The 26855-nt window shown below is 43.0% G+C and overlaps 1 long non-coding RNA gene across 1 annotated transcript; it reads right to left on the bottom strand.

Annotated features, from left to right (window-relative positions):
• Positions 1-3839: 3839 nt before the first annotated feature.
• Positions 3840-22025, bottom strand: LOC137379398 (uncharacterized). The gene is made up of 3 exons (XR_010976810.1): positions 21943-22025; positions 18755-18858; positions 3840-4098 (listed from the first exon to the last, which is right to left on the bottom strand). It is a non-coding gene; the product is annotated as an uncharacterized lncRNA (long non-coding RNA).
• Between the last annotated feature and the right edge of the window lie 4830 nt (positions 22026-26855).

Genomic DNA, 26855 nt, shown 5'->3' with positions numbered 1-26855 from the left:
TCCTCTTGTTGTAAGATCAGGTTCGCTGATTATTTCACAGTATTCAGCTCCATTTACAACTCCTCCAATAATGAAGGGGCCCGTGCTAATCTACAGCAGAACTTGGATAACATCCAGATGTAAGTTGACAAATGGCAACTAACATTTGTGCCACATCAGTCCGAGGTAATGAAAAGGTCGAACAGGAAAAAGCCCAGCCATCTCTCCTCGACCTTTAATGGCACCACCATCACTAAGTCTCTCACCATTAATATCCTAGGGTTCATCACTGGCCAGAATGATTTCTAGACAAGCCACATCATCACCGTGAGTGCAAAAGCAGGGCAAAGGATGGGTAATTTGTGATGAGTTGTTGAGCTCTAATCCTTCAAAGTCTCTCTTTGCCTTTTGCATGTCTCAAGTCAGAACTATCACAGAATACTCAGAATTTGCCTGAATGGGTGCAACAGCAATGACACTCAAGAAGCTCAAAACCATTCAGGAAAGAGTATTTCACTTGATCAGTGCGCTTGCCACTTGATTCAACATGCATCCTTATATCATCAGCACACTGTGGATGCAGCACGTACTAACTACATGATGAAGTACCAAAAGGAAAATGCCACAAGAGCTGTGGGTCTGCTATGTTCAAGGAAGCATTTGCCAAAAATGCAACTAAAAAAATACAGTGGTTATAAGATGGGACTTGGTCTGAACAGACATGGGACAGTATAAATAGCACCAGTCACAGAATGTTTGTCTAGGCTTCAGCTCTGCAGAATCTCCTCCTGATAGAATTGGTAATTTGCCCACATAAATAAAGCTGGAGGAAAGAGATGACAGGAAATGCTTACAATCTGTAACCTGACAAACTGTACGCTACATTTGGAAAGACATTTAGCAACTTGTTTTGTAGGTGTAAGATGCAAGCATGATGCTTTGGAAAGGAAAAGGGTCTGATTTTATTCTCTTCTGACATAATTATGAGACTCAAGATCATTTTAATTAAACTTGAATCTTGAAATAATCTTTTTACTGTGAATGCAGCACAGATTATATAAAAATATGCATTTGTTGCTCTGCACAGTTTTTCGATTGTAATGAAGTCTCTTAATCCAGTTTTTTTTTGGTATTTCTGGCAGTGGTGAGGTAACCCAATCTTGGGTCTAGAGGTGGGAGGATCATGTTGTAAATTAGCTTTTTTTAAAGCAGTAAAAAAAGTGTAAATTTGTGACTTGAAAATCTGTAAATAACTTCCTAGATTTGAAAATGGTGTCAGACAGCTGAAGCCTTGTGGGAGTAGGGGACTGCAGTATGAGACCTTTGCTTTTGGTACTCAGTTTTCGGGAGGTGACTCTTGAATACAGTTGTCATGCTGCCACTGCTCTGACCCATTTTATAGAGTCATAGTGTTATACAGCCCATCGTGTCTGTGCTGGCCATCAAGCACTTACCTATTCTAATCCCATTTTCCAGCACTTGGCCCGCAGCCTTGTATGCTATGGCGTTTCAAGTGCTCATCTAAATACTTCTTAAATGTTGTGAGGGTTCCTGCCTCTATCACCTCTTCAGGTAGTGTGTTCCAGATTCCAACCACTCTCTGGGTTAAATTTTTTTCCTCAAATCCCCTCTAAACCTCCTGCCCCTTACCTTAAGTCTATGTCCCCTGGTTATTGATCTCTCCGCTGAGGGAAAAAGTTTCTTCCTATCTATCCTATCAATGCCCCTCATAATTTTGTATACCTCAATCAGGTCCCCCCTCAGCCTACTCTGCTCCAAAGAAAACCACCCTAGCCTATCCAGTCTCTCTTCATAGCTGAAATGTTCCAGCCCAGGCAACATCCTGGTGAATCTCCTCTGCACCCTCTCCAGTGCAATCACATCCTTCCTATAGTGTGGTGACCAGGACTGTACACAGTACTTCAGCTGTGGCCTAACTAGTGATTTATATAGCTCCATCATAACCTCCCCACTCTTATATTCTATGCCTCGGCTACTAAATGCAAGTATCCCACATGCCTTCCTAACCACCTTATCAACCTGTGCTGCTGCCTTCAGTGATCCATGGCCAAGTACAGCAAGGTCCCTCTGACCTTCTGTACTTCCTAGGGTCCTACCATCTGTTGTATATTCCCTTGTCTTGTTAGTCCTCCCAAAATTCATCACCTCACACTTCTCAGGATTAAATTCCATTTGCCATTTAATCCTTTAATTTTGCTACCACTGTCTTTCTTGCTAATCACTCATCTGCTGCTGTACACTCCTCTTCCTCTAGGTCTTATTTTTTGCAGTTCTGTTCTAGGCTGCTGCTCCTCAGTTGTTTCCTTTTTCCAGACTAGTCCTACTTTTCCTTTAGTTTTCCAGGCTGCTGCTGGTCCCTGTTTTGTTTTTCCAGGCTATTCCTGCTCTTGTTTTTTTTTGTGCTATGATACTATGCTGCCATTCTCCAGAGTTCATCTCCCTACCTCAGTCTTGCTTGCCTTCTCTGTCTTGGTCTGATTCCTAGTCTGCCATTCTCCCACACACTCTTTATATATTAATCCTCTTTCATAAAACCATCACAACAACAATTTATATTTATATCGTGCCTCTAACATAATAAAATGTCCCAAGGTGCTTCACAGGAGCAATATAAAACAAAATACAACACCGAGCCACAAAATGAGATGTTAGGTCAGATGACCAAAAGCTTGGTCAAAGAAGTAGGTTTTAAGGAACGCCTTAAAGGAGGAAAGCGAGGCGGTGAGGCAGAGGGGTGTAGGAGGGTGTTCCAGAGCTTGGGGCCTAGGCAACTGAAGGCACGGCCACCAATGGTGCAGCGATTAAAATCAGGAATGCACAAGAGGCCAGAATTAGAGGAGCACAGATATCTCAGAAGGTTGTGTGGCTGGAAGAGATTGCAGAGATAGGGAGGGGCGAGGTCATGGAGGAATTTGAAAACAAGGATGAGAATTTTAAAATTAAGACATTGCTTGACTGGGAGCCAATGTAGGTCAGGGAGCACAGGGGTGATAGGGGAGTGCGACTTGGTGCGAGTTAAGACACAGGCAGCAGAGTTTTGGGTGACCTCAAGTTTACGGAGAGTAGAATGTGGGAAACCAGTTGGAATAGTCAAGTCTAGGGGTAAAAAAGGCAAGAAGGAGGGTTTCAGCAGCAGATGAGCTGAGACGGGGCAAAGTTGGGTGATGTTATGTAGGCGGATTAGGGATGGCACGAATATGAGGTCTGAAACACAGATACAGACAGATAATATAAGTGTGTAGACACTTTGATGCTGGTAATTCCACTGAAAATAAAAATATTTGTTCCTTTAATTATTACTCTGTTTTGATCATTAAGAGCAACAAATAATCTTAAATTCACCGCATACTTTGAGGCAAGGCAGTTTTAAGACTGTTTTAAGATGGGGTTGGAACTGGAGCAGCCCCATGTCATTCTGGAACAGCAAGGCAACATAATGGTAGTAACCCAGATGGGTTTGTATTGTTCTTCTGTTTTATTAGTTGATAGTTCTTTAACTGAGTCAATTGTGATGATCCTTTATTGGGTCTGGTGTGATGGTCCTTTGCTGGGTCCGGTGCAATGGTCCTTTACTTGATCTAGTTTTTTTTTAATTGAAAGGTTTGATTTAAACAAAGTGTTGATCTTGTCAACAACTTGATTAGAATTACCCATGACATTTGAGGTTTTTAAACTGGATTATAGCAGCTACAGTTCAATTTATCACTTTTTCAAACAAACGTATTTTATTTTTGAAATTTAATTCAATCAATCTGTAATTATTCAAACTAGCTGTAAACATGAATATAAGACAGTATATTAAACTGAAAGATGTTAATTTGTAAAATAATGCAACTTTATTTGATCCTTCTCTACAGCTAGATGGGAACAGAGCCTGTTTTGAGGTAACAATTCATGCAATTTGTGGTTGACTCCTTTTAAAACAAGTTCTCTGTTACCAGTTAGCACTTAGACGAGCTGAAGTGTCAGTGAACTGTTCATATAGCAGGACCAATCGTGAAATGCTTGTTTCTGCTCTGTTGGTGTTGGATTGTTGAGAGATTGCCAAATCTTCATCAATAATTTTCAAGCAGAATGGGACCTGCAGTTACACCAAATCTGGAATCAAATATTTAGGCATTAATAAAATATCCAAAAGTAACAAACATGCAAAATATAGTGTAGATAAAGAAGAATCAGAGTGTGATAGACACATCTAGTTGTGTTGGTACAGTCAATTAGATAGTCTTGGGACATACTTATTGTCAAGGATGATGTATTGCATGGATGAGCTGCAAGTGAAGGTGGCTTAAAAAAAATTAAATTGCTTTGCTTTAAGAGTTTCAAGATCATTAAGTTCCCAGCCTTTCAGGCCTCTGCCAATGGCAGCGTAAGTTTCCTTTGAACCTACACAGAGTGAGAATGCTGTGGTTCAACCAACACCATCAAAATAACATATTGCTGTTTGTGGGATATTGCTGTGTTCAAACTGGTTGCCGTCTTTGTCTACTTATCAGAATGCAAAATTAAATCTCTGATTGGGAAGTACTTTGAGATTGTGAGCGTGTGAAAGACATTCTATAAATGCAAACTCTCTCTTTCTTTACTGGTAATTGTACAATTGCAACTGCTACATCTGTACAAAAATTATTCACTGCAGTTTTTATTTTACAGTTCTGGCCTTGGCAATAGCCCCATTGTTGATGGCAACTCTACTGCTGTTGGAGAAATGTAGAAGCACCTCTAGAGTCTTCCCCTCTGAAGGCAGCATTGAGGTGGACTGAATGGTCAGTTTGCCAATGGAGATCATAAATACATTTGTGCACTGCAGGGAAGGTCTGGTGTCCAGAAACAAAAGTCATAACTTTCAATCAAATGCCCTTTAATTGCCATCATTTCTTCTGATATCCAGAGCACCAGGAATACCAGCCGGTTACAAAAATACATCTACATGAAAGTAAAAGGTATGTAAAGCATTTGGATCTATTGGAAGTGGTCAGAAGACTAACCTGATTTTTTGTACTTGTCAATTGGTTGTAATAAGAGACTCCAAATCTCGAGGGCTACATTTTCATCACAGAGGTGGGAAACAGGAACCAAGTTTGGTTTTGGGTCAGAAACTTGCCTCCTGTGGGAATCTGATTCAGATTGCAATCTTCAAATAGGTAAGTCCTAAATTGTTATGGAGACAGGTTTCCTGTCCACTTAGAGCCAGTGGGATTGAAAATGGAGGTGATTCAGATCAAATGTGGGGCTCATGTAGACACCCTATGGCAGCCATCACTGAGGCTGCTGGTTTTCCTGAGGGAGAAGTCTGCCTTCCACTTCACCAGAGGGAAGTGAAATGTCACAGGGGAACTGGAGGCCTGGCACTAGGGATTAGTCAGAACTTTGCTTCACCATTGTCCACCTGGACCTAATGCTGGAGGCCATGAAGGAGAGGAGGGAGGTCCTCTTTCTGGAGGGTGGCAGGAGGAGGCCACCTCATTGTGCAGCAGGGGCACCTCTCTGTTCAGTGTTATTCCCCTCTATCCCCACTTCCTCCTCCTCTCTTACCTCCTGCTCCTCCCCTGACGAGCTGTCTCATTCCAGGGCCGCACTGACCTCTCTAGCGGGCTATGTCATGGAGAGCACAGCAGACATCCACAATGACAGAGACCCTTGCAGGAGGGTATTGGAGGGCACCCAGACACCGGAATCGCATCTTCAGAAACCCGATGGCCATCTCAATGGTTGGCCTGCTGAGCAGGTGGCATTGGTTCTTTCACCTCTATGCCTGTTTTAGGGTACATTGGCCATCTCTTCAATGGATTTCCTTTGTCCCCTTAGAGCCATCCACACACTTTGGGGATGGCGTGAAGATCTGAGGCAGCCTGGACTGACAGAAAATGAAGGAGTCATGCCAGTTGCCAGGAAAGTGAGTGCAAACATGGAGAAAGGTCTTGTTATGGTTATAGACCAGTTGGATGTTAAGGGATTGCAAGCCTTTCATTTGATGGATCTCACTGGCCATCACTGGATGCCTTGATGGCCACATGGGCACAAGCAATGATGCCTTGCAGCTGGGGAATCCTGTGATGGAGGAAGAACCCAATGCCCTCTGTGCCTCTGCAGGCTCATCTCTGTCAAAGTGGATGTGGTCGCCTACCCTCCTGAAAATGGCATCGGGGACCTGCCTGATGACCTGATGAGCTACTGACTGTGAGATGCCACCTAGGTCCACAGCTGATCCCTGCAACAATATGGTTGCATAGAGTTTTAGGGTGACGGAGACCTTGATGGCTACAGGTAATGGACTGCCAGGGGGGCTGCGAGGCCTCAGGTCATTGTGGATTAGACCACACAGATCCAAGACTTTCTTCCTGAATATACACAGGCTCCTACGTCACTGGCACTCTGTCATTTGCAGTTAGCTGACTCTTGGGCTATGCACCTAATGTCATGGGTAGCGTCTTTGCCCCCTCGCAGCCCCCTGCTGTGCTCCTCTGGCCTCCTGCTATCCAGGAGGTTGCATCTGCTGCAGCTCATCTTGGCTGCTCTGTCCAAAGTCAAAGTAGCCTGTTCCCATCTGAACTCCCTCAGCTGGGCTTTGTGTGTCCACCAGGCCTTCCCCTGCCAACCCCAGCTGCCCAAGTGATTCCAGTGGCCTCACATCCCTCGCCGGATTCCTGCCACCCATCACTGAGAAAAGCAAGTCTTACAGCTGCAGCAGTGGCTATTCTGTGGCACCTTTGAAGCAGTTGCACTCTACTTTGTGCCTCTGCAGAATTTTAATCAGCCTTTCCCATAGCCCTCATGGGCCCCCCCCCACCACCACTTCACGACTTGAACACCATGCTGTTGTTCCCCACATGGTGTCCACCAATTTCCCAGCTTTTGAAAATTAAGAACTGCTGCTAACAAGCCTGTTAATGGTATCCCTTTAATTGGTGTCATGTTTCTGAGCTGGCGGTCCCAGTGCCGACCTCAGAGAACGCAATCTTCAAATCACGCTTGCCTCCGCACCTGCATTCAGCGGGCTTTAAAAATTCAGCCCTTGTCTTTCACAACCTCTTCAAAAATTCTCCAGAATAGAAATGCAATTTAAACTCCATTGCAACTTGTGAACTTTCCTTGGAAACTGAAACAATAAAAAGGTCACAAGTTTAAGAGCTGGAGTATTTGAACTAAATTTCTCCTTATTTTGCCCTGGATGTATCAAGATGCTTTGCAGTCCCTCAGTCCAAATAGTAGGAGATAGAGAGTAAACCAAAAAAAAAACTACTGAAGAGACAATTGTGGGAAAACTAGAAGTTGCAACTGTTGGCAAGGAGTCATAACACTTTTTAAAAATTGCCTTTGGTTCCAAGCTATAAATAAACCAGTAGACCAGTGTACTATTGATATGGGCCTCAGGAGAATCTGGTCACTTTAGAGACTTATCAACTCACTCGCCTGCAATGTGCCAACTAATTGTGATTTTTTTTTCGTTTCATTTTGCATTCTCTTGCTCTAGAACACTAGAGAGGATCAACAGTAATAGAGAAAATGCCCTATTAAAACTGCAGAGACTAGATGATCAGCCATGATCATGATGAATGGCAGAGCAGGCTCGAAGGGCCAATTGGCCTATTCCTGCTCCTATTTTCTATGTTTCTAACAGGAGGCCTTAACTTGATAGTAAATTGAGCCTTGTTTTTATTCATTCACAGGATGTAGATGTCACTGGTAAGGCCAGCATTTATTGACCATCCCTTGTTGCCCTTGAGAAGGTAGTGCTGAGTCACCTTCTCGAATACAACTGAGTGGCTTGCTAGGCATTTTCAGAGGGTTGTTAACAGTCAACCACATTACTGTGGGTCTGGAGTCACATAGAGGCCAGACCTAAAAGATGTTAGTGAAAGAAGCTAGCTGTATAAAACGCTAGTTAGGTCACAGCTGGAGTACTGTGTACAGTTCTGGGTACCACACTATAGGAAGGATGTCATTGCACTGGAGAGGGTGCAGAGGAGATTCAACAGGATGTTGCCTGGGCTGGAGCATTTCATCTATGAAGAGAGACTGAAAAGGCTAGGGTTGTTTTCCTTAGAATAGAGAAGGCTGAGGGGGGACCTGATTGAGGTATACAAAATTATGAGGGGCATTGATAGGTTAGATAGGAAGAAACTTTTTCCCTTAGCGGAGGGGTCAATAACTAGGGGGCATAGATTTAAGGTAAGGGGCAGGAGGTTTAGAGGGGATTTGAGGAAAAAAAATTTCACCCAGAGGGTGGTTGGAATCTGGAATGCACTGCCTGAAGAGATGGTAGAGGCAGGAACCCTCACAACATTTAAGAAGTATTTAGATAAGCACTTGAAATGCTATAGCATACAAGGCTACAGGCCAATTGCTGGAAAATGGGATTAGAATAGGTAAGTGCTTGATGGCCGGCACGGACACGATGGGCCGAAGGGCCTGTTTCTCTGCTGTATAACTCTATGACTCTAAATGACTGGCAGTTTTAAGTGTTTATGTAAATCATTCAGATCGCAAATGCATAAATATTCCTAATTTGAGCTATTAGTTGACCCCAGCCAGGACAACCCTACAGATGTTTATAATGATTTCAGCACTTCGGGCCTAGGTAGGAAAGTAAGCTGTCAAGAGAACAGAAAGAGTCTACAAAGGGATTTAGATAGCTTAAGTGAGTGGGCAAAAATTTGGCAGATGGAGTATAGTGTGGGAAAATGTGAACTTGACCACTTTGGCAGGAAGAATAGAAAAACAGTATATTATTTGAATGGAGAGAGACTGCAGAACTCTATGGTGCAGAGCGATCTGGGTGTCCTGGTACATGAATCATAAAAAATTGGTATGTTGGTACAGCAAGTGGTTAGGACGGCAAATGAATGTTTGCGTTTATTGCAAGGGGAATCGAGTATAAAAGTAGGGAAGTGTTTCTACAGCTGTACAGGGTCTTAGACTGCATCTGGAGTACTGCGTACAGTTTTTGTCTCCTTACTTAAATAAAGATATAATTGAATTAGAAGCAGTTCAGAGAAGATTCCTGGGATGAAGGGGTTATCTTATGAGGAAAGGTTGAACAGGTTGGGCCCATACCCATTGGAGTTTGGAAGAATGAGAGGTGATCTTATTGAAACATATAAGACCCTGAGGGGACTTGACAGGGTGAATACTGAGAGGATGTTTCCCCTTGTGGGAGAGTCTAGAACTAGCTGACACATTTTAAAAATTAGGGATCTCCCATTTAAGACTGAGATAAAGGGAATTTTTTTTCTCTTGGAGGGTCATTAGTCTGTGGAATTCTCTTCCCCGGAGAGCAGTGGAGGCTGGGTCATTGAATATATTCAAAGCTTAGTTTGATAGATTTTTGATCGACAAGGGAGTCAAGGATTTTGGGGGGCAGACTGGAAAGTGGGGTTTATATCATGGGGGGCATCATGCTGTGATTCATTTAATTTGTGTGTGATTTACATATAGCTGCATGAGACGAGTGGGAACTAGGAATGTCTATAATGTGATGTAACTAGGGTCTGCTCATTAACTGTGCTGCCTGGAATCACTGCTGCATACTGTTTCTCTCTCTCTCTCTCTCTCTCTCTCCACACACCCAATCTTGGCAAAACTGTCAAAAAGAGGTGCTTGGTAGAACTGACTCATTTCCCAAACAGAATGGGGAATTAGGTGCTCTGGGGGACCATCCTCAAAAATATCTTGATGGTCGATTGCGAATGAGGCTGGTCCATATCTAGGAGCTAGTTGCTTTCTTGTCTTTCTCAGATGTGGTATGTGGCATGGGAAGGGGCTGAGAAGGTGGAAGGGAAATCTAGTTAGTTTTCAGCTGCTGGCAGGATCAATTCTGTGAAACATCTGTCCTCATTACTGTTGCTTCCAGCTGCACCCTGTTTCTATGCCACCAGGATAAATAAGTTGGAAGAGAAAATAACATTTAAAATGCTATATAATTAAATACAAACAGTATGGTTGTGTAATATAGCCCTTTTTAGACATGTAAAAACCAATAAGTGGAAGTGGTGCAACCTATCATTTTTTAAACATGTATAGGCCAATAATTTCTTGTGTGCAGATTAGCGAAAAGGATAAAACTCAGCTCTAATTATACAAGAAAGAGCATCTGCTGTTACAATTTATCTGCATCATATCATGACAGACATTGGTAAACAGCTGAAAACCAAGGTGGCTGATTCATGATGAAAGGTTAGACTACAACATATTAAAGAGAGAGTCCCACCATTAGAAACGTCTTCAAAAATAGTTATAAAGAAACATGATCATCTTTTAACACCTTTTACTTCTATTCATTTTCAGTGGCATTTACGTGAAAAAGTTGCTGCGATGAAACGGTTATTGGCATGCTCACTAGTTCATTTCCCTCATACAGCTGGGGTCCTTCTTACCAGTTATCAACACTCACCATTTTAAAAGGGGAACAGAAATGGGCAGAGGAAAGCACCCAGAATAAGATGTTCATAAGAATCAAAATTCATTGTGACTTCTAGTTCATCCTCATGATTTTGCAGTCTGGAGCTAAGTTGGTATGTTTAGCATGGGTTCATTCTAAGCAGAGGATGGCATATAAGGGTAGGCTAAAACAAAAACAGAGTTGGAAAACAGGTGGAGAGAAGATATAATGTCTTGGTGAGATGGGAAGTTGATGTGTGTGAATAGTGGTAGCAGAAGGCTTTGAGCTGATAGTGGTGTGAGGTTCAAATAGAAGACTGAAAGGAAGAGGGGTGTGGGCGATGAGTCAAGTGTACGGAGTAGCAAGGAGAATGGGGAGTGATGGGGAAGATAAATGGAACAGGGTAATGGGAGTGAGAAGGTGACTCAGGAGCTGTGAGGAGGGATGATGTCTTGGAAGGTTCATCAAATGAGGCCATATGGATCGAGCTAAGGAACAAGAAAGGGGCAATCACATTGCTGGGAGTGTACTATAGACCCCCAAACAGTCAGAGGGAGATAGAAGAGCAGATATGTAGGCAAATCTCTGAGAAGTGCAAAAACAATTGGGCAGTAATAGTAGGGGATTTTAACTACCCCAGTATTAACTGGATAGTTTTAGTGTGAAAGGAATTGAGGGAGCAGAATTCTTGAGGTGCATTCAGGAGAATCTTTTTGCCCAGTATGTAGCAAGTCCAACAAGACAGGCCATAGTTTTAGACTTAGTTTTAGGAAATGAAGATGGGCAGGTGGAAAGAATGGTAGTGGGAGAGCATTTTGGTGGTAGTGATCAGAATTCAGTCAGTTTTAACATAATTATGGAAAAGGACAAGGATAGAACAGGAGTTAGAGTACTCAACTGGGGCAAGGCCAATTGTACTAAGTTGAGGAGTGACTTAGTGAAAGTGGACTGGAAACAGCTACTTGAAGGTAAATCAGTGTCAGAGCAATGGGAGGCATTCAAAAGGGAGTTTCAAGGGGTTCAGAGTAAACATGTTTCTACAAAGAAAAAGGGTGCAACAGCCAAATCTAAAGCCACATGGATGTCAAGTTGCTTACAGGGTAAGATAAGGCAGAAAAGTAAAGCTTATGTCTGACACCGAGCACTCAATACTACAGTAATCCGAGAGGAGTACAGAAAGTCAAGGAGTGAAATCAAAAAGGAAATTAGGAAAACCAAGAGAGGGCATGAATGAATATTGGCAAGTAAAATCAAAGTGAACCCAAAGATGTTTTATCAATACATTAGGAGTAAAAAGATAACAAAGGAAAGAATAGGGCCAAAAAAGACCAAAAAGGTAACCTATGTGTAGGGGCGGAAGATGTTGGTATGGTTCTTAATGAATACTTTGCACCTGTCTTCACAAAAGAAGGGGACGATGCAGATATTGTCGTCAAGGAAGAGGGGTGAGAAGTATTGGATGTGATAAACATAGGGAGGGAGGAAGCATTAATGGGATTTGCATCCTTGAAAGTACATAAATCATGAGGGCTGGATGAAATGTACCCCAGGCTCTTAAAAGAAGCCAGAGAGGAAATAGTGGAAGGTCTGTCCATCATTTTACAGTCCTCGCTGGATACAGGTATGGTGCCAGAGGATTGGAAGACTGCTAACGTTGTACCTTAGTTTAAAAAGGGAGCAAGGAATAGACCAAATAAGTACATGCCAGTCAGTCTAACCTCAGTAGTGGGCAAATTATTGGAATCAATTCTGAGATACAGGATAAACTGTCATTTAGAAGGGCACAGATTAATAAAGGATAGTCAGCATGGATTTGTTAAGGGAAGATCTTGTCTGAATAACTTGATTGAACTTTTTGAAGAATTAACAAGGAAGATTAATGAGGGTAGTGCAGTTGATGTGGTCTACACGGATTTTAGCGAGGCTTTTGACAAGGTCTCACATGGCAGAATGGCTCAGAAAATAAAAGCCCATGGGATTCAGGGAAATGTAGCAAGATGGATACAAAATTGTGGCAAGAAACAAAGTGCAATTGTTGATGGGTGTTTTTGAAACTGGAAGGCTGTTTCCAGTGGAATTCCACAGGGCTCAGTGCGAGGTCCCTGCCTTTTGTGGTATATACTGTTAGGACCAAGGCAAGAGGAGTGCACTGTCTTTCTCTAGTTCCACTTCTCCACAGGTCACAACATATATTTAAATGTGTACCCAGTTACCGATGTGGCCAATTATATACGCTATCTATTTTAATTTCAGAATAAAATCCACCAACCAGGTTTCCTTAATAGACAACAAAAGTATTAATTTATTATAAAACAAGACTTAGTCAATAAAGATGCAAAGCTTTAACACAGTTTGAAACATGTAAATATATATATATTCCTTCTAAATACCCAACACACACACACACACACACAACAGTTAAAGGAAAAATAAAGATGCTTTTGTCAAAGTACTTGTTAATTTTTGAAGAAAAAGGATAAGATATGTTATGTTCCAGATGGCATACAGTCTGGCATCCGAGTACATATAGATGGGTCACTGGGATCTTTTCCGAAGCAGTTCGTTCAGGACATGTCAAGAGAAAGTCTTCCAAAAGCTTCTCAGGAGAAATGCAGCATCAGGCATTACAGCTATCACACACTGGACTTTTTGCATAGTTTCTCAAAGAGATGAGAAAAGATGAGCTGAGTGTTTCAGCAGGCTACAAACCCAACTGACTCAAAATAGTATTAAAAAAAAAACACTCTTGAGCACCATAAATCTTGACATGTCACTTCTCTTGTAAACTACTCCCATGGTCAGAAGGCACCTGTTGTTTACTTAGCTGAAGGCATGTGACATTCACTAAATGTTGTTTTTAAGCAGAGTCCTTCCAGTGACCCTTTAAAAAAAAACATCCAGCATCTATGGAATCACTTCAGTCCTCCAATGAATCCATCTCTACAATTCTAAAACACGAGTCCTCAAAAATATTACAAAATGGAAGTACTTTCATAGGCATATTAATGATTTGGATGTAAATGTAGGGAGCATGAACAAGAAGTTTGCAGATGACACAAAAATTGGCCGTGTGGTTGATAGCGAGGAGGACAGCTGTGGGCTGCAGGAAGATATTGATGGACTGGTCAGGTGGGCAGAAAAGTGGCAAATGAAATTCAACCTGGAAAAGTGTGAGGCAATGCATTTGGGAAGGTCAAACAAGGCAAAGGAATATACGATTACTGGGAGAATACTGAGAGGTGTACAGGAAATGAAGGACCTTGGAGTGAATGTCCACAGATCCCTGAAGGTAGCAGAACAGGTTGATAAGGTTAAGAAGGCATATGGAGTTCTTTCCTTTATTAACCGAGGTATAGAATACAAGAGCAGGGAGGTTATGCTGGAACTGTATAAACCATTGGTTAGGCCACAACTTCAGTACAGCGTGTGGTCTTTAGAGGAGGCGGTGGCGTTGTGGTACGGTCACTGGACTAGTAACCCAGGGTATTGTCCTGGGGACATGGTTCCGAATAGCAGAAAGTGGGATTTGAATTCAATTAATAAATCTAGAATTTAAAAAAAAGCTAGTCTAATGATGACCGTGAAAACATGGTCAATTGTTGTAAAAACCCATCTGGTTCATTAATGTCCTTTAGGGAAGGAATCTGCCATCCTAGCCTACATGTGACTCCAGACCCACAGCAATGTGGTTGACTTTTAAATGCTCTCTGAAATGACCTAGCAAGTCACTGAGTTTTATCTAACTGCTACAAAGTCAATAAAGAATGAAACCGGACGGACCACCTGGCATTGACCTAGGGCACCGGAAACGACCATGCCAAACCCAGCCCTGTTGACCCGGCAAAGTCCTCCTGACTAACATCTGGGGGCTTGTGCCAAAGTTGAGTGAGCTATCTCACAGACCAGTCAAGCAACAGCCTAACATAGTCGCACTCTCAGAATCATACCTTACAATGTCCCAGACACCGCGATCATCATGCATGGGTATATCCTGTCCCACCGGCAGGACAAACCCAGCAGAGGTGACGGCACAGTGGTATACAGTCGGGAGGGAATTGTCCTGGGAGTCCTCAACATCAGTTCCGGACCCCAGGAGGTCTCATGACATCAGGTCAAACATGGGCAAGGAAGCCTCCTGCTGATTACCACCTACCACCCTCCCTCAGCTGATGAATCAGTACTTCTCCATGTTGAACACCACTTGGAGGAAGCACTGAGGGTGGCAAGGGCACAGAATGTACTCTGGGTGGGGGACTTCAATGTCCATCACCAAGTGTGGCTCGGTAGCACCACTACTGACGGAGCTGGCCGAGTCCTAAAGGACATAGCTGCTAGACTGGGTATGCGGCAGATGGTGAGGGAACCAACAAGAGGGAAATATATACTTGACCTTGTCCTCACCAATCTGCCTGTCGCAGATGCATCTCTCCATGACAGTACTGGTAGGAGTGACAGTCCTTGTGGAGGCAAAGCCCTGTCTTCACTTTGAGGATACCCTCCATCGTGTTGTGTGGTTATACCATCTTGCTAAATGGGATAGATTTCGAACAGATCTAGCAATGCAAAACTGGGCATCCATGAGGCGCAGTGGGCCATCAGCAGCAGCAGAATTGTACTCAACCACAATCTGCAACCTCATGGTCCAGCATATCCCCCACTCTGCCATTACCATCAAGCCAGGGGACCAACCCGGGTTCAATGAAGAGTGCAGGAGGGCATGCCAGAACCAGCATCAGGCATACCTGAAAAGGAGGTGTCAACCTGGTGAAGCTACAACCCAGGACTATTTGCGTACCAAACAGCGTAAGCAGCATGTGATAGACAGAGCTAAGCGATCCCACAACCAACGGATCAGATCTAAGCACTGCAGTCCTGCCACATCCAGTCGTAAATGGTGGTGGACAATTAAACAACTAACTGGAGGAGGTGGCTCCACAAATATCCCCATCCTCAATGATGGGGGAGCCCAGCACATCAATGCAAAAGATAAAGCTGAAGCATTTGCAACAATCTTCAGCCAGAAGTGTTGACTTGATGATCCATCTTGGCCTCCTCCTGAAGTCCCCATCATCACAGATGCCAGTTTTCAGCCAGTTCGATTCACTCCGCATGATATTAAGAAATGACTGAAGGCACTGGAGACTGCAAAAGCTATAGGTGCTGACAACATTCCTGCAATAGTACTCAAGACCTGTGCTCTAGAACTTGCCACACCCCTACCCACCTGTTCCAGTACAGCTACAACAGTGTCGTCTACCCAGCAATGTGGAAAATTGCCCAGGTATGTCCCTACACAAAAAGCAGGACAAATGCAACCCGGCCAATTACCGTCCCATCAATCTACTCTCGGTGATCAGCAAAGTGATGGAAGGCGTCATTGACAGTGCTATTGAATGGCACTTGCTTAGCAATAACCTGCTTAGTGAATATCTATTTGGGTTCCATCAGGGCCACTCAGCTTCTGACCTCATTACAGCCTTGGTTCAATCATAGACAATAGAGCTGAACTCAAGAGGTGAGGTGAGAGTGATTGCCCGAGACATCAAGGCAGCATTTGACTGAATATGGCATCAAGGAGCCCTGGCAAAACTGGAGTCAATGGGAATCAGGGGGGAAACTCTCTGCTGGTTGGAGTTGTACCTAGCGCAAAGGAAGATGATTGTGGTTGTTGGAGGTCAATCATCTCAGCTCCAGGACATCACTGCAGGAGTTCCTCAGGGTAGTGTCCTAGGCCCAACCATCTGCAGCTACTTCATCAATGACCTTCCTTCAATCATAAAGTCAGAAGTGGGGATGTTCGCTGATGATTGCACAATGTTCAGCATCATTCGTGACTCCTCAGATACTGAAGCAGTCTGTGTAGAAATGCAGCAAAACCTGGACAATATCCAGGCTTGAGCTGATAAGTGGCAAGTAACATTCACCTCACACAAGTGCCAGGCAATGACCATCTCCAACAAGAGAGCATCAAATCATCTCCCCTTGACATTCAATGGCATTATGATTGCTGAATCTCCCTCTATCAATGTCCTGGGGGTTACCATGACCAGAAACTGAACTGGAGTAGCCATATAAATACCATGGCTACAACAGCAGGTCAGAGGCTAGGAATCCTGCGGTGAGTAACTCACCTCCTGACTCTCCAAAAGCCTGTCCACCATCTACAACACACAGGTCAGGAGTGTGATGGAATACTCTCCACTCGCCTGGATGGCTGCAACTCCAACAACACTCAAGAAGCTCGACACCATCCAAGACAAAGCAGCCCGCTTGATTGGCACCGCATCCACCATCTTCAACATTCACTCCCTCCACCACCGATGCACAGTGGCAGCAGTGTGTACCATCTCCAAGTGCACTGCAGCAACGCACCAAGGTTCCTTCGACAGCACCTTCTAAATCCACGACCTCTACCACCTAGAAGCACAAGGGCAGCAGATGCATGGGAACACACCACCTGCAAGTTCCCTTCCAAGCCACACACCGTCCTGACTTGGAACTATATCGCCGTTCCTTCACTGTTGCTGTGTCAAAATCCTGGAACTCCCTTCCTAACAGCACTGTGGATGTACCTACCCCACATGCACTGCAGTGGTTCAAGAAGGCAGCTCGCCACCACCACCTCAAGGACAATTCGAGATAGGCAATAAAATGCTGGCCTAGCCAGTGATGCCCACATCCCATGAATTAATTTTAAAAAGTCTGGTCAACTCATTACAGAAAGCATGTAATTGCACTGGAGAGGGTACAGAGGAGATTTACGAGGATGTTGCCAGGACTGGAAAAATGCAGCTATGAGGAAAGATTGGATAGGCTGGGGTTGTTCTCCTTGGAACAAAGAAAGCTGAGGGGAGATTTGATTGAAATCTACAAAATTGAGAGGGGCCTGGATAGGATGGATATGAAGGGCCTATTTACTTTAGCAGAGAGGTCAGTGACTAGGGGGCATAGCTTTACAGTGATTGGTAGAAAGATTAGAGGGGAGATGAGGAAAACATTTTTCACCTAGAAGGTGGTAAGGGTCTGGAATTCAATGCCTGAAAGGGTAGTGGAGGCAGAAACCCTCAACTCATTTAAAAGGTGTCTGGATATGCACCTCAAGTGCTGCAACCTGCATGGCTACGGACCAAATGCTGGAAGGTGGGATTAGGCTGGGTTGTTCGTTTTTCAGCTGGCACAGACACGATGGGCCAAGTGGCCTCTTTCTATGCCATAAACTTTCTATGATTCTAGGACATTGGATGACAAAGGGAGGAAATTAATGTGGAGTTGGGAGCAGCCAAATGTGACATAGCTTTTTAATATCTTCCAGTTGCTCTAAAATCCAGAGTCCACCATCCTCAAAGCTGACCTACAATCCTGACTGGTCCTTTTCCTTCAACTGCCTGCAGTGCCCATCAACTGTCAGTCAAACCTCTGACTGACAAAAGAAAAGAGAGAGAAGGCAAATAGAGTGAGAAAGGGGGCAATAGAGGAAAAGAGAAAAGACAGAGAGAAACTGCAAAGAACAGAAAAAGAGACAGAGGGTTGAATTTTATTAGCTTGCCGCGTTCTCGATGATGTAGAGGGGATGGGTGCTTCATCCCCAATAACGGCGTTTGGTGCCACCGTGCAGGCGCTGGTGTCATTTTTAAAGGGCTTCAAGCCTTGACAGCTAATTTAAATTTTTAAAGAGTACTGCACTTGGAATTTAAACTTAAACAGTCAATTAAAGATCAAAGCCCCTCTTCCACCCCACCAATGACCAAGATATTTATTTTCCTCTACCCTCCGAGAAAACTTCTTTTGCCGGCCCTGAACTTTTACCCCCAAACTTTATAATATTTGCCCTTTAACCCCTTCCCACCAGCCCCTCAGCCAATCATAACAGTTTTCTCCGCTCCCCCCCACCTGCCCTGAAAACCGCCACTCCTCTCCCTCCCCAATAGTGTTCCGCCTCGGATCTCCGAATGGAGATCCGAAGGTGTGGGCCTTCCAGCAACCAGCCAGAACATTGGCGTGGGATGGTCGTCGTTGAAAGGTGCGTTAATTTGTATTCATTAAGCTTTGTTAACATATGTAAATAAAGTTTTTTTTGCCGAGCGGTGGTTGAATCGCCCGAGGCCTTGCCGCTGGTAAAATGGGGCGGGGTCTTCCCGGCGTCGAGGCCCATGGCGGGCTTCTCCCAGAAGTATTTAAGGGCCCCTCCTGCCACGACCCCTGATGTCAGGAGGCTTATAAAATTCAGCCCAGAATCTGAAAAGAAAGTGAGAAAACCAGCAACACAAAAATGACAGGCATGGGTGAAATAGCACATCTTACTATGAGCAATTACATTACAAATCTAATAGTAATGTATTAAAACTCTTGTGAATGCCATATGCTACAACATACTTTCTCTAACTGTGTCATTCTTAATGATGATCAGATTTTGTCTACCACAGCAGATTGGGCCATTCTTCCCACATGATTCGCTGTCAGTCTTGACTCCTCAAGAGCTGCAACAGACCACAGACAATTAAGTTAAAACATCATAGCCATAATTTACATTTATATATCACCTTTAATGTAGAAAAATGCTGGAGTATGGAGGCTAGGTGGTCCAAAGCATGGTCACCAATGGCAGAGGTGCCAGTGTCAGAAAAAAGTCAATAAAAGTTTACATTAACTTTGAATCCCCTCTCCCACCCCCCACCCCGTCCTCAATACATAAATTGACCTATCCCCCCAAAAAAAACTTTTTGAAATTCTGAACTTTCACTCCCGAACTTCAATATCTTTGACCCTCAACCCTTTCCCACCATCCCGACTCCAACAGAGTTCCAAAGACGCGCGAGTTGCGGCTGGTTGGCCGTAAAATCTTCGTGGGACAGCTGGCGGCGGCAGTTAAGTTCATTTGCATGTTAATGTACCTGATTTCAATATTTTAACAAAGGGCCCACTACTGGGGCCACACTGAGGCCTCGCCACCGCCGCTAATGTCCAACAGGGCCTTCTCAGCGTCGTGGGTCATGGTGGGCTGCTCCCACTAGCATTTTACGGGCCTCCCTACCACAACCCATGGCATCGAGGGGCTGGTAAAATTCAGCCCAAAGTTTCTGATCTGTAATTGACCCAGTATTTATTTTAAGAATCCACAATTGAAAAATAATCTAGCCTTGAAGGAACACACACCCACATTCTATTTGATATGGTAAAATGTTCTCTCTTATGAAATGATAGTCACTGGATTACTGTAAGTAGAGAGTCTTATACATAATATTTTAATCATAAGCTAAATAAATAGGAAGCCTCAGATTTGCAATGAGAACTGCAGGGCTCCTGGTAATATATATAATGAAATGGATTCATTCTGTAGGGAAGTAGCTTAAGGTAGATTGTGCTGCATAGAAATTATTTCAAAAAACTATTTTTAATAACATTGATGAATTTATCTAAAAGGAAATAAAATTGACATTTCCCATGGACCCTTCCACTGTAACTATTTAAGCTAAATATAATATGTACTTTGGTAGCAGCTTCATTTTTTAAAAAAAGCTGTGTTTGATTTATTTTCAATTTTGACAAAAGCCAAGTTTAATCCCATGAGTTAATCTCTAGTTATGTGACTAGACAGCAGCAACTCAGCATCTCAAGTTATTACACATGCTATACCAAAGGGCATCTGGATTGCAATCTGTTCTGCTGAAATGAAAAATGACACATCTGGTCTTTACTGGACTGACAGGCTCTCTCTTCTGAGACTTCTTAACATTTCTGGTGCTTGTCTTGCTTGGAAAGCAAAGCAAAATTGGGTTCTTTGTACAGATTTTGCTCAAAATAAAATTTCCCAGAGGTGACCAAGCTGAAGGAGATGAAAGTTGGAAATTTTTATTCAGTTTGCTCTCCTTTCCTAGAATCATACAGCCTAGAAGGCCATTTGACCCATTGTACCTGTGTTGGCTCTTTGAAAGGACTATCCAATTACTCCCACTCCCCTGCTCTTTCCCTGTAGTCCTGCAATTTTGTTCTGTTTCAAATATTATTCTAATTCTGTTTTGAAAGTTACTATTGAATCTGCTGCCACCACCTTTTTTGGGCAATGAATTCCAGATCATTGTAATGATCTCCCATAGGTGCTGACTTATGCTGGTTACAGTTCCAAAAATGCCAGGTGGCTCTACTACCTTGTACAAGAGGGCCATTCTTTGCTTGTGAGTCCAGACCGCTACTGTTGATAAACTGTTCCGTTTGGGGAGGAGAGATGCTTCAAAGCTAAGCCTGATTTAGTTCTCATTTTCCAGCAAGTCATTGGATGACGATGGCAAATATGGATACTGGTTGATTTCCCCACCCCAACTTCCTGGCCTAAGGCTGATCAGAACACCCCACAGGTGTTCCAGATGATGTCAACCAAGACACTCCTGGTTTGGATGGCTCAGTATGTCACCAAATGTATTTTTAGTTTGTATAAATCCAACTCACTACAAAGGTACATCTCCCTCTTTTGCCTGTACTCGGACTATAAAATTATGGGACCTGCAAGGAACTTTGAAAAGGTGGGTCTACAGTTCCGCATCAGGTGTAAGACACTTGTTACAGACAAGTAAATTTGGGAAGTCAATCCTGTTCACTTAACTCTTAGTCTCATTGGGAAAGGAATCTGATGTTGTTTTATAAGAGATGAACATGACGGCTGCTCTCCTCATACAGGAGCAAGAAAATTAAATATGAAAGTGTCTTAAGTGGTCCATCCACGTACTGAGATATCAGGAAGCATTTTGTATTTTTGCATAATATGTGCAAAATAACTTTCAACAGAGCTCAACAGAAGGGATAAACATGGATACATACATTTCTTTGTTTCCTGGCACACAGTTTACCATGCTTATAACAAAGTGCTTATGTATTCAAAAAAGCCTTTGGAAAACAATTTATTAGCAGTTAAGGCAAAACTGATACATTCAGCAATTTATGCAAAATTTATTGAAATATTTTGGGACCATTTTCAATTACTAAAATGGCCAGCACTGTTAAAGGTCCCGTCTTTCATAGAGATGTTAAACCCAGGCCCCGTCTGCCTCTCAGGCGGGTGACAATTGTGAAGAGCATGCAAATTCTTCTTGGTGTCGTGGACAATATTTATCTTTCAACAAACATGACTAAAATGTCATTGTCACCTTGCAGTTTGTGGGACTTTGCTGTGTGCAAATTGGCTGCCATGTTTCCTACATTACACTTCAAAAGTACTTAATTGGCTGCAGAGCGTTTTGAGAGGTACTATATAAATGCAAGTCATTCTTTAAGTTTTTTTTAAATACATTTCCTTCTAAATTAGTCACATCCTCCCTTACAATACCACCTTGCACTCAGGTTATTTTCCCTGGTGTATGCAGCCAGGCAATCTGACCTGATTCTGCTCAGCATTACACTGGACAAAGCTGAATGAGACTGACAGCTGGCCGTCCATTGGTAACCTCCTGTGATGCCAGCAAAGGATTGGGATTTGCCAGATCTCTTAGTACTGAGCCACTCTTTTTGAATTTTTCTATAGCATGTTTACATTTATTAATTTGAATTTCTGTACTTCAACTATTTCATACCTGAATGGTATTTTCTCTTTAACATTGTTCCCATCTGCATTATTATACAATTAACAGAGTCTTGCTCAGCCAACAGTGCTGATACGGCTGTTTAAAAGAAACAACTCCATTATTCAGTGAACACAACAAAATATTTGAATAAGTATCTTGTAATACTGGTAAATTATTAATTGCAACAGATGTCCACAGCTGTTATGCATTATATTACAGATAAGATAAGCATGGTACACCTGCTATGTGTAAACAAATCAGGCTATCTACTCCACAACACTTAAAGTCAGACTTCTCAGTAAAGGTGTTTCATTTTTAACGAACCAAGATTAATCTGGAAAAACTTTAGTGCGGACATTTTCTATAAAGTATTTATTATACTCACATCTGGTTTGGAGTTAGCAGCAGCTGAACACACAAAGTGGTATGATTATATGTAATTAGCCTTGCTTTTTACTACATAATAAAGAGCCAGTTTTTAAAATATTTTTCCTGAAGGCATTTTTTTTATTGGGTACTAACTTTTGAACTTGCTCATTTTGAGGGTAGTATTGTGATTAAGATTAGAATTTGGATAGTCTTTTATGCATAGGGTTGTTTTGTAGTTTGAGACTGAGTGGTTGGACTGGTTTTACAATTAGGGTTTTCTTATTTCGTCACAGAACTGCACAAAAATGTAGAAGACAAAAGTGTGTGTGTGCACACAAATATGAAAGTATTTTTCAGGATAGTTGATTCAGTTTGGTTCCAAATTTGCATATACGTTATGGAAAGCAATGAATTGGAAATGAATAGGCCTTGAATACACTGCTGATGTCTCCAAACCACATTATCCCTCCCTCCTCCCAACTGTTAATGATTGGTTACCCTACAAAACTATTGTAATTGGTTGTTCATATGGCAAGACAACCAGAAACACACTTATACCCTGATTTATATACTGCTGCCATTTCTCACCCACAGTGTCTTCCTTCAAATTGGAGGACTGGACCATCCAGTGCATGGAAGTCTGTACAATCACTGTCAATTCTGTTCTGTATCAGCAGATATAGGGCTGAATTTTGAGTGCGCCGCAGTTCACGGCAGCGCACTCTAAGAACGGCGTGCATCCCACCGTCCGAGCCCCCGCGATATTACGTGCAGGGGCTAATTTAAATATAGGGGGCGGAGTGGCCGCCCCGATGATGTAGAGGGGCGACTTCCGCGTCCCTGGCTACAGCGTCCGGCACCACCGCGCAGGCGCCGGCGCCATTTTTAAAGGACTTTAAGCCCACACAAATAAGTTTAATTTTTAAAGGGTATACAATAAAAGATTTTTAATACATTGAAACATAAGTGATGGAGGCCCTTCCCCAAACCCCCCCAATGGTCATTTCAGGCAACGAAATGACCATCAGTTATTTGTTCCAATACCTGAACTTTCCCCCCCAACCTCCAATCTTTTGCCCTTCAACCCCTTCCCACCATCCCCACATCCAATAAAAATTGATTTCCCCGTTCCTCCACCCCTCCCACCCTGTAACTTTTACTACTCCCCCCCTCCCCACCAGGTTCTCGGCCGGAACTCTGTACAGAGTTCCGAAGGTGCACGGAGCACGAACGGCGGCCATGATATAAAAGTGGGACGGCCACCGCCTGCAGGTAAGTTAATTTAAATATTTTACATGTTCATTTACATATGCTGATGAAAGGTCCGCCGCCAGGCCGGGGGTGGGGGGGGGGGGCGGGGGGGGGGAGGCCGCACAGAGGTCCCGCCGCGGCCGGTAATATGCGGAGGGCCCTTATCTGCGTCACAAGTCGAGGCGGGCCTCTCCCCGCAGCATTTTGCCGGCCCCCGCGCTGCGAACTGCGGCGTCGAGTCGCCGGTAAAATTCAACCCATAAAGTGGGCTAGAATATGTCCTTAATATGTACATATTATTGCACAAAAAATCACCTGCATGTTAAGTGATACCAGTATGGATTTTAAATTTGAGTTAATCAGAAACTATTGAAGTTACTGCAGCTACAATAGGAGAACCAGATGCAGAACAACTGACAGCGATTTGTAATATTGGAACAGAATGGCTCAGCGTATGGCATACAATATCATAGCAGCTCACAAGCATTTTCTAAACCCTAAGATTAGGTTACAGTCTTTAAGTCATATATTCATATCTGATATTTGATAGAATACATGCATAGTAAAATAAAGTTTAGTCAATTCCCAGACAAATGAAATTCTTTATTTACTAACTGGTAGCCATGTTTCGCAGCCTTTTTAAAAACAATTCACTCAGCAAATCTGGATTCTTACAAAGCCTGAAAGTGAATTTTTCTAGTTCACAAACGGTTAGATGAATCAGCAGTTATCCCTAAATAGGCCAGCAACAGATCAATGAGCTCCATGTAGTTGGGTGTGAATTGATAAATAAAGAAGTGGCACAAAATCCATTCATGTCATTTTCACAGAATCCCTTTCTGCTAGCTTCACACAGTGCAACAAATTCTTTCAAAAACCGTTGTCTTGTTTATGTTAATGTTCAGGTTGCCCTACTTCAGGAGTCCATTGCTCTCTGGCTAGCAAAATTGGTTTGTGCAGCAACAACTGGTCCATTAGTTCATGCATGCGGCCCCCTGCAAAATCCAGTGCTACAATTTGCCTGCTTCTCTATTTCTTTCTTGAGGAAATGTTGATTAAGGCCACTTTGACAGTGAGTTACTAGACTCTGGTAGTCTTCACAGACATGACAGGCTTCCATTTAAAGAACTGCTCCATATCAGTGGGAGCTTGCCATAATTTTTTTTTTAAAGATGAGAGATTAGTACTGAGATGAGGAGAAATTTCTTTACTCAGAGGGTGTGAATCTTTGGAATTCACTACCCCAGAGGGCTGTGGATGCTCAGTCGATGAATATATTCAAGACTGAGATTAATAGTTTTTTGGGTGCTAAGAGAATCAACAGTTATGGGAATAGGGTGGGAAGGGTAAGTTGCTATAGAAGTTCAGGCATGATCTAACTGAATAGCAGAGCAGGCTTGATGGATCGTATGGCCTACTCCTGCTCCTATTTCTTATGTTCCAAAGCAAATGTCATGCTAGGCCCCCACCTGCCAAGAATGAGGCACATTAATTTTGTTAGGAACATTGATTTTAAACTGTTACTGGAGTGAAGAAAGGACTTGTTAAACAGATTAGCTGTGGCTGGAAAAGACATTTTCATATTAACAGATGGTGATTGGAAGGACAAAGGACCATTCCCCTGACATATTCAACCCACAATGGACCTTGATCACCAGGTATTGTGTGTAAGAGGTGCATTCCAGAGACTGCTTAGATGATACAATCCAAGATGTTTAGTTTAGTTTAGAGATACAGCACTGAAACAGGCCCTTCGGCCCACCGAGTCTGTGCCGACCATCAACCACCCATTTATACTAATCCTACACTAATTCCATATTCCTACCACATCCCCACCTGTCCCTATATTTCCCTACCACCTACCTATACTAGGGGCAATTTACAATGGCCAATTTACCCATCAACCTGCAAGTCTTTGGCATGTGGGAGGAAACCGGAGCACCCGGAGGAAACCCACGCAGACACAGGAAGAACTTGCAAACTTCACACAGGCAGTACCCAGAATTGAACCCGGGTCGCTGGAGCTGTGAGGCTGCGGTGCTAACCACTGCGCCGCCCTATCATGTGGTCAGACCAGTTAGTCACATGACTAACATGGGCAACCTGGGTTTTTCTGAATTGTACAAACAGTTTGAACTGAAAGACTGGTTGTTCCTGGATTGAGAAGATCTCTCCTGTCTGCTCCCATCTCTTTCTTACAAGCCTCTGAATCTACTGAAGACACATAAACCACAAGAGAGAAAAGTCTCCTACAGCGAACAAGGTATAACAACAATACTGGGCCTGAAGTAAAGCGAGAACTACCTACAATCAAGGACTCTACAGTGAGCGCGAAGAACCATAACAAAAGCTCTTCAGATATTGCCTCAAACTTATCCACTTTATTTTTTCTTCTGCTCTTTTCTGTCTCTATTTGCATGTGTGCATCACATCTGCATGCTGGTGTGGGCGCGTCGTGTATCCGTAGGTGTTAACCGAATTAGAGTTTAAGTTTAATAAATTTCAACTTTTCTTCTTTAAACCTAAGAAAGCCTGTTTGTGCTGGTTTCTTTGCCTTATAATTGGAAAACGGTGAACAAGGATTCACCAAAGGGGAGCTAAAAACACGATGTGTTTTAGATTAGACCCTGTTATGCTAAGACCAGGTGAGAGGGACCCCTGGTCATAACACAAACTTTATTTATTTGGGCTCCTGTTTATGTCAGCTTGGCTCAGTCTTCAGCACTTTCCTGATTTGAGTCAGAAGGTGTGCGAGTTCCAACTCCTACTCCAGGACCTGAGTACATGAAACGAGGTTGGGACTCTGGTGCAGTGCTTAGAAAGTAGTGTAATGTCAAGAGATTCTGAGATGTTAAAACAAAACTCTATCTACCTGTTCCTGTGGTCCAAGTAGATGTTTAAAATACCATGCCTATCTTTGAAAAGGCAGGGAGTTATCCGGATGTCTTGGCCAGCATTCCTCCTCAACCAGCACCACCAAAATCAGACTGACTGGTCATTCATTTAGTTTCTGTTTGTGGGATCTTGCCTTACACAAACTGACTATGCAACAGTCATTCCACTTAAAGTACTTCATTAAAAAGCAGTGCTTTGCAAGGTTTCTGAGAGATGTGATAAGGCACCATGTAAATTCAAGTCTTTCCTTTTTTTCCTTCTGTTGACTGACTTATTTTCATATCCCTGAAATGTTTCAGTTGAATGAGGTTCATTGTATGGCAAATGAAATTATAATGTTTTTACTATTTTTATGAGAGTTCCACAGTTCTGTTGACATTAAACGTTATTTATCAGTTCATTATCAT

Source organism: Heterodontus francisci, chromosome 2, assembly GCF_036365525.1.
Source record: "Heterodontus francisci isolate sHetFra1 chromosome 2, sHetFra1.hap1, whole genome shotgun sequence".
NCBI classification, from domain to species: domain Eukaryota; kingdom Metazoa; phylum Chordata; class Chondrichthyes; order Heterodontiformes; family Heterodontidae; genus Heterodontus; species Heterodontus francisci.
Note: the sequence above shows the minus strand (reverse complement) of the source record. Positions and strands in the feature narration are given on the sequence as shown.